Below are 13,308 nucleotides of genomic sequence, written 5' to 3' on the forward strand. Positions count from 1 at the left end.
TTCTTGGACCTTCTCTATTGGTTTAGTGTTTTAATTAGATAAAGTATATAACAAAGTTAACCTAAAATCTTTTTGATCCCTGTTATATTCTCAGCACCTAGAACAGTATTCAAAACATCCTTATTTTTAGTGATTGAAAGAATGCATGATGAGCCCACCTAAATGATTGTGCTTTGTATTAATTTTGAGGTCAACCAAGGGAAAGTGAGAAGGACATCAAGCAGACCACGAAAATTCTCTGATGCCCTTTGCGGCTGCTTGGATTCTCAAGACAAGGGTCCCTAGATGTCTCCATTTTTATGATCTGTAGCTTGATTCCTGTTTTGGAAGCTGGGATCCTAGATTCCCTTACCCCTATATAAGGTGTGTCAGGCAAAGGAGTATGATTTAAAGAAACAGATTCTATAAGTCATTGAAGAAATATTTCCTGAGAACTGTATGATCCCATGCTGATAATAAAGGGGACAAGGGAGAGGCAAAATCTAAATGGGCCTACTTCTTTTTCTTATTATTTGTCTTCCCAAGGTGCAGAAGTAGGGAAACTGAATTTTAGTTTACGGTGTCTTCATTACCTATGCTAGAAGGTCTCAATCTTTGGTGTTCATAAAAACCACCTTGGGGAATTGTTTAAAAATTCAACTAAGTCTTGTCCCCAGAGTCCCTGATATTATAGATGTGAGTGGACCCAGGAATCTGCACCCCAGGTGATTCTGATGCTGGTGGTCTAGCCACCATGCTGTAAGAAACACTGTCCTTACACAAACTTGAGTAGATCAAGAAATCTGAATTGCAATCAAGTCTTTTTTTCTGCCATCCTCACCATGGCTTAGGACAACTGCCCTATTCTTAAATTTGCCCTTCTCCCCCAAACACTGACAGCCCTTAAGCTGAACAGCACTCTGTTGGATCTTAGCTTAAATTGTCTACCCAAACCAATTTACACCAAAGTGTGAATAAGGTTTAAATTCTCTTTCAGGGAATTTTCATTAAAAAAAAAATGTATCTTAAGGTACTAGAATGCCTTCATTACACTCTAGTTATCATTCTTTTGCTGGGGGTGGAGGAGGGGCAGATTAACCTGGCAGTACCTTTTAGTCTAATTCAGTTGCTGGAAGAATTAAGTCCACTTCCCTCATCCTCCTATTGAGTCATTCATTCTAGACTAATCCTGTATCTCTGTGAAGCCTTCCTCCGTAAACTTACTCACAGGAGATCCTTTACTTCATCGTCACCACGTTTCAGTTATAGCACCCATCATCTTATACCTAATTTATTTTTGTACTTCAGCTCTCCGTACAGTGCCTGGCAAATAGCAGGCGTTCAATAACTGTGGAGCGAACGAATGTCAAAGACTAGGCCAAGAGTTTCTAAAATCAACGTTGACTAAGAAACAAAACACGGAAATGTCAAGGGCTGAATGCCAGACAGTGCGGGCCGAGAAGGAATAAAAATAACCCCTAACAGCACAGAATCCTCCTGAAGGGATCGCCTGTCTGATTTTCTCACTTTGCTTTTTGTCCTCTCCTGACACCCCAATTTCCCGCTCTCTAACTCATTTTCTTCGCTTCTGGGGACAGGTTAGGCAGGTATCCCAGCTCAGCTGCTCTGATTGGTCGGCGATGATTTCATTGTTAGGGAGCATCCGGGCCTTTCCCCTCCCCGCAACACCTCCCCCAGAGCCCTGCCTGCCGAGGTTCCCTCTCCCGCGTGCGCCCCACCCTCTGGCTAAAGCAAAACAACCGCCTCTCCCTAGATCGCTTCTTGTCCTCGCCTGCGCCTTCCCTTCCCGTCTCGACGTCTAAGAGAGGCGTTTATATCCTCCAATGAGGGCCTAGTAGGACTTTGTTTGCCAATCAGCAGCCAACCCCCTGCAATTCCGGGTGGGACTAGCCCTCCACACCTATAATTGGATAGCCCGCTGGCTCCTTTATGGCGTTTGCTTTACGCGAGGCTTAGAGGTCAAAAATAAAGGGACATGGTCCTCACAGAACGAGAAGGCTCCGCATAGACTCTGGGTTTGACCGTTTCCGAAGACTAGCCAATCGCTTTTCGAATACTTCCCCGCCTTTTGCGCGTTCATTTAAAAAAAAGCCGGTGTGACGGACTTGGAAATTGGTTCGGTGACGGACATGTAGAGAAAGCCAATGATTGAGAGTTCGGGCCACCCTTTATACCAATAAGAAAAGACTATCGCTAGGACTCGGGCTTTGAGAGGCGGAGCGCAGGTGGGCGTTATTTGATTGACGACGGTCTCTACGTATGGTTGTTAGGGTGGGTTGGTCCCTGACGTCCGGAGGTATAGCAGAGGCGGGGCTGAATGAAGTAAAGGGTAATGAAGGGTTGGGTCTCACTCAGTGGGCGGTGTTTGATGGATAGTTGACCTTGCCAATTGAAGGTGGTCACTGATGCCCAATGGGAAATTAGGAACCCAGAGGCGGGGCATTGTGGGCGGGGAAAACTAAGGACGGCGGCACAGGGGCTGCGGGACTGGGAGGGAGGGCGGTGATTGATGGGCCGTCCAGCAAACCGGGTACAGCGAGATACCGCGCGGCGTCCCAATGGGTGGGAGCTGGGGGCGGGGCTCGCCGAGGGGCGGGGAAGGACAGGGTGCGGGGAGGGGGGTTGCAGAAGGAGCAGAGCGGCTGCTGCTCAATGGCGGAAAAGCAGCCGGTGCTCTGACCGCTTCGTCCCCCTAGCAGTTGCGGGGGAGTTTCCTGCCGGCGCGGCTGGAGTCTCTGTTTCTCAGGGTTCGGTGGCTGGAAGATGCTCCAGAGAGACGAGGCTGCGGCGGAGGAGGTGGCGGCGGCCGAATCGGCAACGGCGCTAGGGTGGAGAGAAGGCGGCAGCGGCGGCGGCGGCGGCGTGCGGGGCCCAACGGTGTAAACAGCCCCGGAGGCGGCGGAGGCGGTGGCCAAGACCCCGAGGGGGAAGCGGCGGCTGAGCCAGGGTCGCGCCTCCGTTGGAAGCCTGGGCTGAGTGCAGCAGGGGGATTCTGCGGCGGGCGCGAGCGGACGCCCTAGACCTCGCCTCCCTCCCTCGCCCCAGGTAAGGCCGCTGGGCGCCCCGCCGCAGGGGAAACGGCTCGCGGGCACCGCCGAGGCCCCGGACCGTTTTCGGGGTGCCGCCGAGCTGCGGCCGGGACCTCTCCCCGCCTAATCCTCGCCTCTTTCCCTCGGCCGCGGAGCCCAGAGGAGCGGAACGCCGGGCCTGGCTCCTGGCTAGGCCCCTTCCCCAGCCGCCGCCTCCGCGCTCGGCCGAGGCTGGGAGAGGCTCGGGGCAGGGAATTTTAGTTTGCTCCAAAGCCTGGAAGTAAACTGCTTGTCCCTGTTCTCTGCGAGCATCTCTTTCACCTGAAAGCACTGGGGCTACTCCAGGCCGTAACTCGTCCCTTCCTGGTGCATGCCTGTTTGAAAACACTACCTTTTCCCATTTGTTTCCTCATTAGCTTCTGCCCTCCTCTGCGCTCCATTTCACTTCCTCGTTAAATCTTTCTCGCTCTTCTGTCTACGCGTCTCACCACCTCCTTCCTCCTTAGCGACTTTATTTAAATCGTTTCTCTTTCTCTTAGGAGACTCCGGTCTTCTCTTCCCTGCCTTCCCCAGCAGTCCTTTTCGGATGTCATTCTTTTTACTAGTGAAGTTCTTAAATGAAACTGCTATCGTCAGTATCCCAAATCTACCAGAGGCCCATTAAGAATAGACTCACCAGCTTTAAGTGGCAGATCAGTTTTTGATTTCAGCGAGCCTAACATCCTTTATAAGAAATTGTATTATTAAATGTAGAGTGTGGAAATAGCCCTGAAGTTATTTTTAAAATGAAGGGCTCAATGAGTGTTGGAAATAGTTATTTCATTTTTCAAGTTGCATGACCTCTAATGTCAGATTGAGCAGATCTAGAACATTTGCCCATCTTGTTTGGCAGAATGCTTCTTAAGCGTTTTGATAGCGGCTCACATTCATCACTATTCAAGTTGGCTTAAAAACAACTTGAAAACTTTAGAAAAAAGACATTATGAGAACAACTAGGAAGCTGTTTTGATGAAGTCACTGTTAAATACCTTTTAAAATAGCCTCCACGTTTAATGTATCAAAATAAAGTTGGCGGGAGTCTTGTAAAAAGGATTATTTAGGAATTTGAGTAGTCTTAAGAGTTATGTAGCTATTTTGGGAAAAACATTCTTTTTCTGTTAACAAACGTTTACAACTCCTGTGATGTGAGAATTACCGAGGTTTACTGTGGGATTAACACAGGAACTCATTTTATTTGAGCTACTGCATGGATGTAGAAGTGGTAAATTGTTCAGGTTAGCGTAAATCAGTATGTTCTAGGAGATGGAGAAACATGCTATCAACACTGAATGTTAATAGACATTATTTCATTTACTTTCTCTGTTGTGCAATAGCAAAGTTCCTATTGTTGGCCTACTTTTAAATAGAGCATTTCTAAATAAATGGTGAGGCAAGTTATTCTAATTATTATAGTAGTCTTTTCCAAGTGTATAGCCTTTTAAAAAGATATAGTTGCAGTTGTACTATTAAAATGGTAATTTCTTTTTTTTAAAATTTATTTCTTTAATTTATTTATTTTTGGCTGCGTTGGGTCTTTGTTGCTGCCCATGGGCTTTCTCTAGTTGCGGCGAGCGGGGGCTACACTTCGTTGCGGTGTGCAGGCTTCTCATTGCAGTGGCTTCTCTTGTTGCGGAGCAGGGGCTCTAGGCACGTGGGCTCAGTAGTTGTGGCTCGCGGGCTCTAGAGCTCAGGCTCAGTAGTTGTGGCACACGGGCTTAGTTGCTCCGCGGCATGTGGGATCCTCCCAGACCAGGGATCGAACCCGTGTCCCCTGCATTGGCAGGTGGATTCTTAACCACTGTGCCACCAGGGAAGCCCTGAAATGGTAATTTCTTAAAGGAATAATTTTGTAGGCTTCTTGAATGGACAATGGGTTGTTTCAATAGAACTTTTATTTAGTATTTAGAACATTTTGTTAGTCAACAGATTTTCTTTCAGGGATAATCCTGATTTTTACTGTGCTTCTTACCTTCTCTCAGTGTCTTCCTTATCTTTTTTTTTTTTTTAATGGTTGTTTGTGTTTCCTCCTTTTCATTTATTTTTGCTCTCATAAAAAGTCTTACTACAGTTTCTGCAGTGTTTATGTTGCACTGTCAGCATGGAATAGTATTTTTATTTGATCTTTCATACCCATTAGTTAAGATTTCCCCAGTTTCTTGGACATTACCCTTTGGATTTGTTCATGTTGTGATTATTCTCTGAGATGTGACCATCAGAGCTTTCAACACCTGTTTTCTTATACTGGGTGTGATTTCTATAGACTCCAGGAACAGGTGAAAGCCTTTTCAGTTTATCTGATAGGTCAGTAAATATTAGCTTATGTTAGTAATTCACATGTAATTACCAAATCCCTTAAGATTACATCATTTGAAGGAATGGTATAGTGTCTAAAATATCTGTGCTTCTAAGAACGCCTCATTCACAGGTTGACGAGGTCAGAAAAAGTGGCTGTCGTTGAAAGTTTATTTTCTTATAACGTACTTTTTTTATGGAGTTTTTTGATTTAAAATGTGACGCCGATACACTATCTCTTGATGTGACGCTGATACACTATCTCTTGGCATTCGTGGAAGAGTAGAGTTTGCCATAGTATTGTTTAGCGATTGTGGAGTTTCATTGAAAACTGGCTGAGCCAGTGGTGGAAAGATTGCAAACATGTCCTTGTAGATGGATTGGTAAACGTTTCTTTTATTGCACGTGCTACTGGGAGTGAATGTCCCCCCCCCATACTCAGTGGTGGGAGTTACACATATTATCTACATTTTATGAATATTTGTATATTATATGTAATTATTTAAAGGTATTTTTTGACATTATCTAGCATAGAAAGTAACTAAAATAGAACTCTACAGTAGTCCTTCATAAGATATTAATAAGGTGAATAAAATTAACTTATTAAAATATACATGGCATTTTACTTTTTTGTGAAATATGCCTTTCACAGTTCACTGATTTTAAGCAAAAATTAGTAGGGAAACAACTGAAGTATCAGAGTCCTAAGAGTTAAAATTTTTTTAAGTTCCAAAATTCTAATAGGAAAATTTATTTAAGTAATACTTAGGTTAAAATTACAATGAGTGGTAAGAGAATTTTGGGGAATATGGATTTTTGATGATTTTTTCACACTGTGTGAATTAGGAGGATTGATTAATTGGGGATATGAGTAAGATTCCTAGAAATTGAGAAAACTCCAAAAGTGTAATCTGGATTACTACCCATCTCACTATCCTGTACTCAAACTGAACAGTGAAGGTGAAATAGTGTTGATTTGGGGAATATTGATTTTTATAGTTTTTGCTTGACTGTCATAAAATTTATAAAATAACAGAGCTTGTCATCAGCTTCTAGCAGCTGATCTAACAAGTATAGGTGAAGAAAAAGATACATGGGGTTCATAATCTGTTTTTTATTCTTGTCTTTGTTGGTATACTTTACATCAAAACATTGATTTAAAATAAAATAACTTTTGATCTTTCAAACTAATTTAAGTATGCATATATCTCTGATTAGCCATTTTGGAATCTTTTTTTCAAATGAAACATTTGTAAGGTGATTTAACCTCCTTGTTTAGATTTGACTTGAGTTACACTTTTCAGCATTCTGTCTCTCTGGTTTGTCCCCAGACCAGACCACCACCATTTAGACTAACTTGAGTGATTTGATTAGGTAGTTGAATCAGTGTTATAAAAAATAAGTCTTCACTGAATTCTTGATAAAGGTATAAAGCTTTCCAAAAGTGTAGTCTATCTACTGTAGTTTCATTTCTCAGATGTTATGAAGATTTTGAGATTTAGTTTCTAGTATCATCTAGCAACCTAGGAAACAAATACCATGTTGTAGTTCATACCTTTTTTTTTATTTTTAAGTTTTCAAGTGTTTTATTTTTCCTCTTAAGTTTAATGTTAATGACAGGCGTAAACATTTTGCTCTGAATTATGGTAAGCCATGACACAGAATTTCTCAAGTAAATTTGTTTTTTCTCTTACTACAGCTAACTTCTGACCACATCTACAATGTCTTAACATATGATACCCTTTGTAATAACTTATTGAAGAACCCAGTAGTTTAACAATCAATTGTAGTAGTTTAACTTGTTCATATATTTAGACATTTAACATGATTTGTAACATTTAAAGCATAGTTTGCCAATTTAATGCTTTTATGACTTAATAAGTAGTTTAATAGTAACTTGCTAAAAATGGATTCATAGTTTTCTTTTGGAGTATGTTAAAATATCAAGATTATATTTATTGGCTTTAAATTGATTTATTTCTTGAAAATTAAAGATCTTAAAGTTTAGAAACATAATGCTAGTTGGAAAACTTGTTTTGCATCCTTTTGAATAAAAGAAGATCTAAAACATGGTCTGAAGTTTAGATGAGAGAGGAACATTGCAAGACTTGTATTTAATACTAAGGAACTTGTTTTACTTTTAGAGATGGGACCAATTACTGGTAGTGATATAGGGAGGGTAAGACCTGTGTCTGGTATTGCTGGTGCTTTTTGTCTATGTAGAATAATCTCCACTTCAAAATAGGCTGTGAATGAAAATGCATTTGTATGAAAGAAACATGAAAAACCTTTTCTTTCATGGAAAACTGTTGTCAAATGTGGTTATGTTATTAGGTATAATCAAGTTTGTTATATAAGAAAAAAGCTAAGTGTATAGAGTTTGTTTGATAGATAGTACATACCTGAGAAGAAGTAGGTTTGATAAATTTGTGAAGTTCTGAAAGATTTCAAAGAACTTTTAAAAGCTTGAGGGTAATGTCACTGATTCCTAAGTATAATTGCATTTTCTTGGTGTAGGTATGTATAAGTGCACTCCTAACTTTGAAAAGGGATGGTTAATAGATGTTCTTATGAATAGGAGAATCTAGGAGTGTCCATATTACTCATGGGTGCTTAAGCTATTTTGGCAAAGAGTTTTTCTTTTTCCCTCTTCTGATTAAAGCAATCAACTCTGAGTTAAGGAACTGGTGCTATCTATTGAACACAGGTGGCCCTTCCTAGTCTCTTACAAAGAGGAAATAATTAAACTCAAAGCAACTCTAAATGATAGAATGTGTGGGAGATCAAGTTTAGATATGAGAGGCTTCTTGTTACTTTTACTTTTCTAGGCTACCAACCCACTGAGAAGTAAAAAATTCAGTAGAGCTTAATAGTATTTAGTCTGTGGGCTACCCTGCTTTTACCCCCCAATTATTCTTGCGTTCACTGAGTGCCTTCTAATATGCAAGGTTCCATTCCAGGCAGGAGGCCCAACAAAATAGACAAAATCCCTGCCCTCGGAGATCTTCTGTTCCGATAACAAACTCTTCCTTAATTTACATTACAACTCTGCTCCCTTTGTGGATGACTTAATTATGAGTGGGATTTGGCATGTATGGTGTTTTCTACACTTTGCTGAGAAGCTATGATTAGAGCTTTACTATTTTTGACAGAGAGGGAAGAAGAGTTTTTCTGTAACTGGACAAAAACTGGAATATGAAAAGAGGAAGTAGGAAGGGGGAAATATTGTTGTACCTAAGATTAAAATGTGAGCCAAAGGTAAAAAAAGAAATCCCTACATTAGGCATGAGGGAAGCTGGGGGAAACACCATGTACTGTCCAACCTTGGATAGAGGAATCCTTGGCCAGGAGAATGGGAGAAAAGATGGGATAATGGGAGGAGGGTAAACAGGACTTTTAACAAGTCTGGTTTAAATAACTTGGGATGTACCTATAAAATATATGTTATTATTTGTGTTTGGAAAAGACCCTGTTGTTTCTCTTCTTTTGCGAATACAGCTGAAAGATTAATGGTTGGCCAGTAGTGTCTGAAATACTGTCACTGATTTGTGACTGCTATTCTGTCTCTAGTTATAAGACGATTCTCTTGAAGATAGCTGATGGAGTCAATCTGTCTCTTAGGTTTATTGTGCTCATAGTGATCTGTATATAGCCACTGCTTCCCTTAATTCCGTAGTTGCGGTATATTACTTGAAGTTGTGTCTTTGTCTTCCTGCATTGTAAGTTTCTGCATGAGGATGTCCTCTTGCACTTAGAGATGAAGTAGGTGCTTAGTTTTCTACTTTCTGTTCTTTAGCTGTACTAGTGATGATCCAGTTTGGTAAAGATGGCTCTTCTTGAGTTTACACAAACATTGCACACTTTTAAGATAAGCATGAGAGATCTTTGATGTTTGTTTTTGTTTTAATGCATAATGGTCTTTTGCTTTCATTAGTGAGTCATTGAGTCAGAGTTTCATGTGATCTTGCTGCAGTGAATTGAGATTGATTTTTTTATTTTAAAGCAAATCAACTTGTGTTTATTTCAGTGCCCCAATATAAAAATGAACACTAGTTCCATTCATGACCTAAGAGACCTCCTTTATAGCACTCAAATAAGCCTTCAAATTTCTAGTTTCACTTTTAATGTATTTATCACTTTTATCAAAACTCTGATGTGCAAAAGAACTTGAACTTTTGAATATATTAAATTTAGTACTGTAATTCAGACCAGGTTCATTAAGCTGTTCAACATTTGGGCATCTTTGAGTGCCTGTATTTTAGATGGAAAAACAAAACAAAAACAACCTTACTTGATTTCTTAAATTATCTCTTATAATTGGGTTTGTTTATATGATTCAGAATTTAATTAACGCTTTGGTGGTTCTAGGTCCTAAATGTAAGGAAACTGAGTTTAACTTCTTTATGTTCAGCTGTTCTGGAGTGTTTTGAATCAAAATGTGAAAGTGAAATGGTAACTTTTAGCTCAATACATAATAGAGTTCAGTTATACTTTCATTTTGTTTTTGTTTTAGAAAATCTAACTCTAGTTCATAAGGGAAGTAGAGGCTTATAAGGATTAAGTGATGATTTAGGATGTTATTGCTCTTATCTTACATCTTGAGTCTTTTTCTCAGAGATAGGTTTGTATTTTAGTTCAGGTTATTTGCTGTTGTACTTTTGATTTGTGTTGCTTTTTCTGCCTCTGTCTTTGCTTACTTGATTTTTATTTAAGTACAGGGTGGCTACCAGGTCTGGAAACACAGATGCATACACAATAAATGGTTTATTGGTGTTATAGAATATGTTAAAATAATATCTATGTTTTCAGACTTTATGACAATCCTACAAAGTGGAATTCATGCAGGTGGGTCTTTTGTTTTGGTTCGGATATATATTACATGGCCAAGTTATGGAGTCAGGGATAAGGTATATTTTGAATATAAAGGAGTAGAGATGCATAGTTAATTATAGAGAGCTGGCTGGAATAACCCTGACCCTGGATTTTAAGAGGACTGAAAACGATCTAACAAGGTAAAAATAAGTGTGATGGTTAACTGGTTGTGTGATATTTTGTCTAACAAAGTTTGGGAGATGCTAGATAGCAGTAGCTTCAGGATTATACTTGAACGATGGTCAGAGGTGCTGGCCAAACAGTGACGACATTAAAAGAGTATGTTTTTAGGCCTTAACTCTGTTATTTGTAATTCTTCTTAGTCACCTAAGAATGAAAACTGGTCTACATCCACAGACCTAGGTGAGAATTACTGTTTCACAAATGTGCATGAGGCGTCTTTTCCAAAGATTTAGATACATATTTCTGAATGTTTGCTAGCTTATGCTTTTAGGTAATGCTGTAGGATGCTTGGCACTGTTTTGTTGCGTATGTTTGTGTGTGTATATTAAGTGTAAGACAGCTTTGTACTAGGAGTGGGTTATGTTTCTGGAAAAAGTTCCAAAAGGAGGAAGGTGATTGGAAGCATAGACTCTAAAGTCAGACTACCTGGATTTGAATCCCTCTTCCACCACTCTGTAGATGGGTAATTTAAAGCAAGTTACGTAATGTTTCTCAGCCTCAGTGTTCTTGTTTGTTAAGTGAGGATATTTCATAAAATTGTTGGGTTGGGGTATTCCAGGTAAAGTCATTACTATAGAGCCTTGGAATGTTTGAGTGCTTTCTCTTATTGCTATACTAAATGATATATAGTAAACCAGGAGGCAGAAGACCCTGTTTGAGGTTCCCACTGAGCCTTTTAATGATCCTGTGACTTTGTGAGTCACTTATTCTTTCTCCAATTTAGTGGCTTTAATCTGTAATGTAATATTTTTGCATTAAGGCAGAGGGCTGGACCATCTGATGTCTTGAGGTCCTTTTGACTCTTAAATTAAGAGTTCTGTTTTAAGATTGTCATTTTCTACCAAAGTGTAAGCAACATAAGGACAACAACTGTGTTAGTTTTGTGTGCAGATTTATCCATGTATCTATATTATATTCTACAAATAGTTGCTGAATAAATTTTCCCATAAAGACAGTATCTTTTAGGGGGAGGAGAATGGAGAGTAAGAAGAGGGGAGGGAGGTTTGCATTCCTTCTCAAGGACTTGATGCTTAACGTGTTAAAGGTATGAACACAAATTTCCTGCTATTCAGTTTTTATTTAGTAAGTAAATATTGTCTGCTAGTGTTAGATACTGTGGGGAACAAAGATTATCTGAGTCTGCCATGTGTGGTATGAGGAAAGGAGTAAACGTGTATATGAATTATTATACAAGGTGAAAAGTAAAAATGCTAAAAGGAATTGTAAGTATGTTTTATATATTAAGAATCTTTATAAAATGTGTAAAAGTCAAATGGCAGTATAATTAGATTGTCTTACCTTGTAATTGCCTTGTTCTCACTTTTAGAAATCAGATGCTTAAAAGGAAAAACATCAGGGTTGTGAACTTTAGGAAAGTTTAGGACCTTGAGAGCTTTTAGGGAAACTTAAGACTAATATTTGTGGAGGAGATTGATGAAAAAAATTTAATAAGTATATAATCTCATTGCATTCTGTATATAATCTCAACGCATTCTGGCGATTTTATTATGAAAATTTTTAATCCTATGGAATATTGTAACAGTACATTGAGTTCATATATGCCACCACCTAAATTCCATGGTATTTTATATTTTTGCCCCATATGCTTCATCCATAATCTTGCCGAACCATTTAACAATAAATTATAGACATCATGTCACTTCACCCCTAAATACTTAAGTATCAATCTCCAGAAAATGACATTTTCCTCAATACTTAAAATATTACCGTACGTAGCACAGTTATCTAATCCCCAGAAGTCATGTAATCCCCAATCCAGATGTCCTATATAGTTTTTTCCCCTCCATACCAAGGTCCAGTGAGGATCTTGCATTACATTGCATTTGCTGTTGTGTCTCAATTCTCTTTTAAATTTAAACAGCAGTTTTAAAAAATGACTTTCTCAAGAGACCAATTATTTTGTAAAATGTCCTGTATTCAGAATTTGTCTGATTGTTTGTTGAAACTTGTTTAAAACTTAACTAAAGACTGCGTTGAATTCAGGTTAAACATTTGGCCAGGATACTTCATAGGTGATGCTGCTTCGTATTACATCACATCAGGAGGTACAAAATGATTGCGTCGCACTATTCGCGGTACTAAGTTTGATCGCTGGGTTAAGGTGGTGATTGCTAGATGTCTCCGTGGACAAGAAACGTTTCTCTTTTGTGATTACCGGGTAATTCATGGCATACTTTGTTACTATAGAAACCCATTTCTCCTTCAGACTTTGACTTAATGGATTTATTGATTTCTTTTTAAATTTTATTTATTTTATTTTTATTTTATGCTATTTTTTGGCTGTGTTGGGTCTTGTTGCTGCACACGGGCTTTCTCTAGTTGTGGTGAGTGGGGGCTACTCTTCGTTGCGGTGCGCGGGCTTCTCATTGCGGTGGCTTCCCTTGTTGCGGAGCACGGGCTCCAGGCGCGCGGGCTTCGGTAGTTGTGGCATGCGGGCTCAGTAGTTGTGGTGCACAGGCTTAGTTGCTCTGCGGCATGTGGGATCTTCCCGTACCAGGGCTTGAACCCGTGTCCCCTGCATTGGCAGACTGATTCTTAACCACTGCGCCACCAGGGAAGCCCTTGATTTCTTTTTTAAAGACGGATCTTGACAGGGGTTACCAAACCATAGCTCACTGGCCAAATTTGGTCTGCTGCCTGTTTTTGTAAATAAAGTTTTATTGGAACACAGCCATGCTCATTTGTTTGCATACTGTCTGGCTGCTTTCCCACTACTATGGCAGGGTTGAGTGGCTGTGACAGAAACCATATGGCCCTGCAAAGCCCCGAATATTTACTATTTGGTTCTTTAAAGAATAAGTTTGCTGACCCCTGATTTGTAGTCTTCCCTTTTTCTCATTTTGTTGATAGTAGTGGTATAAAATTGGTGTTT

At 39.8% G+C, this 13,308-nt stretch overlaps 1 protein-coding gene across 3 annotated transcripts in view; it reads left to right on the plus strand.

Annotated features, from left to right (window-relative positions):
• Positions 1–2,618: 2,618 nt before the first annotated feature.
• PPM1B (protein phosphatase, Mg2+/Mn2+ dependent 1B) overlaps positions 2,619–13,308 on the plus strand; it is an 80,399-nt gene continuing 69,709 nt past the window's right edge. For all 3 annotated transcript variants that reach the window (XM_068564487.1, XM_068564486.1, XM_068564488.1), the window contains exon 1: positions 2,619–3,045. The gene's annotated coding sequence lies outside the window, so the exon portion shown is untranslated. The remainder of the gene's footprint in view (positions 3,046–13,308) is intronic.

The sequence above is a fragment of the Eschrichtius robustus genome, chromosome 15 (assembly GCF_028021215.1).
Source record: "Eschrichtius robustus isolate mEscRob2 chromosome 15, mEscRob2.pri, whole genome shotgun sequence".
In the NCBI taxonomy this organism is placed as follows: Eukaryota; Metazoa; Chordata; class Mammalia; order Artiodactyla; family Eschrichtiidae; genus Eschrichtius; species Eschrichtius robustus.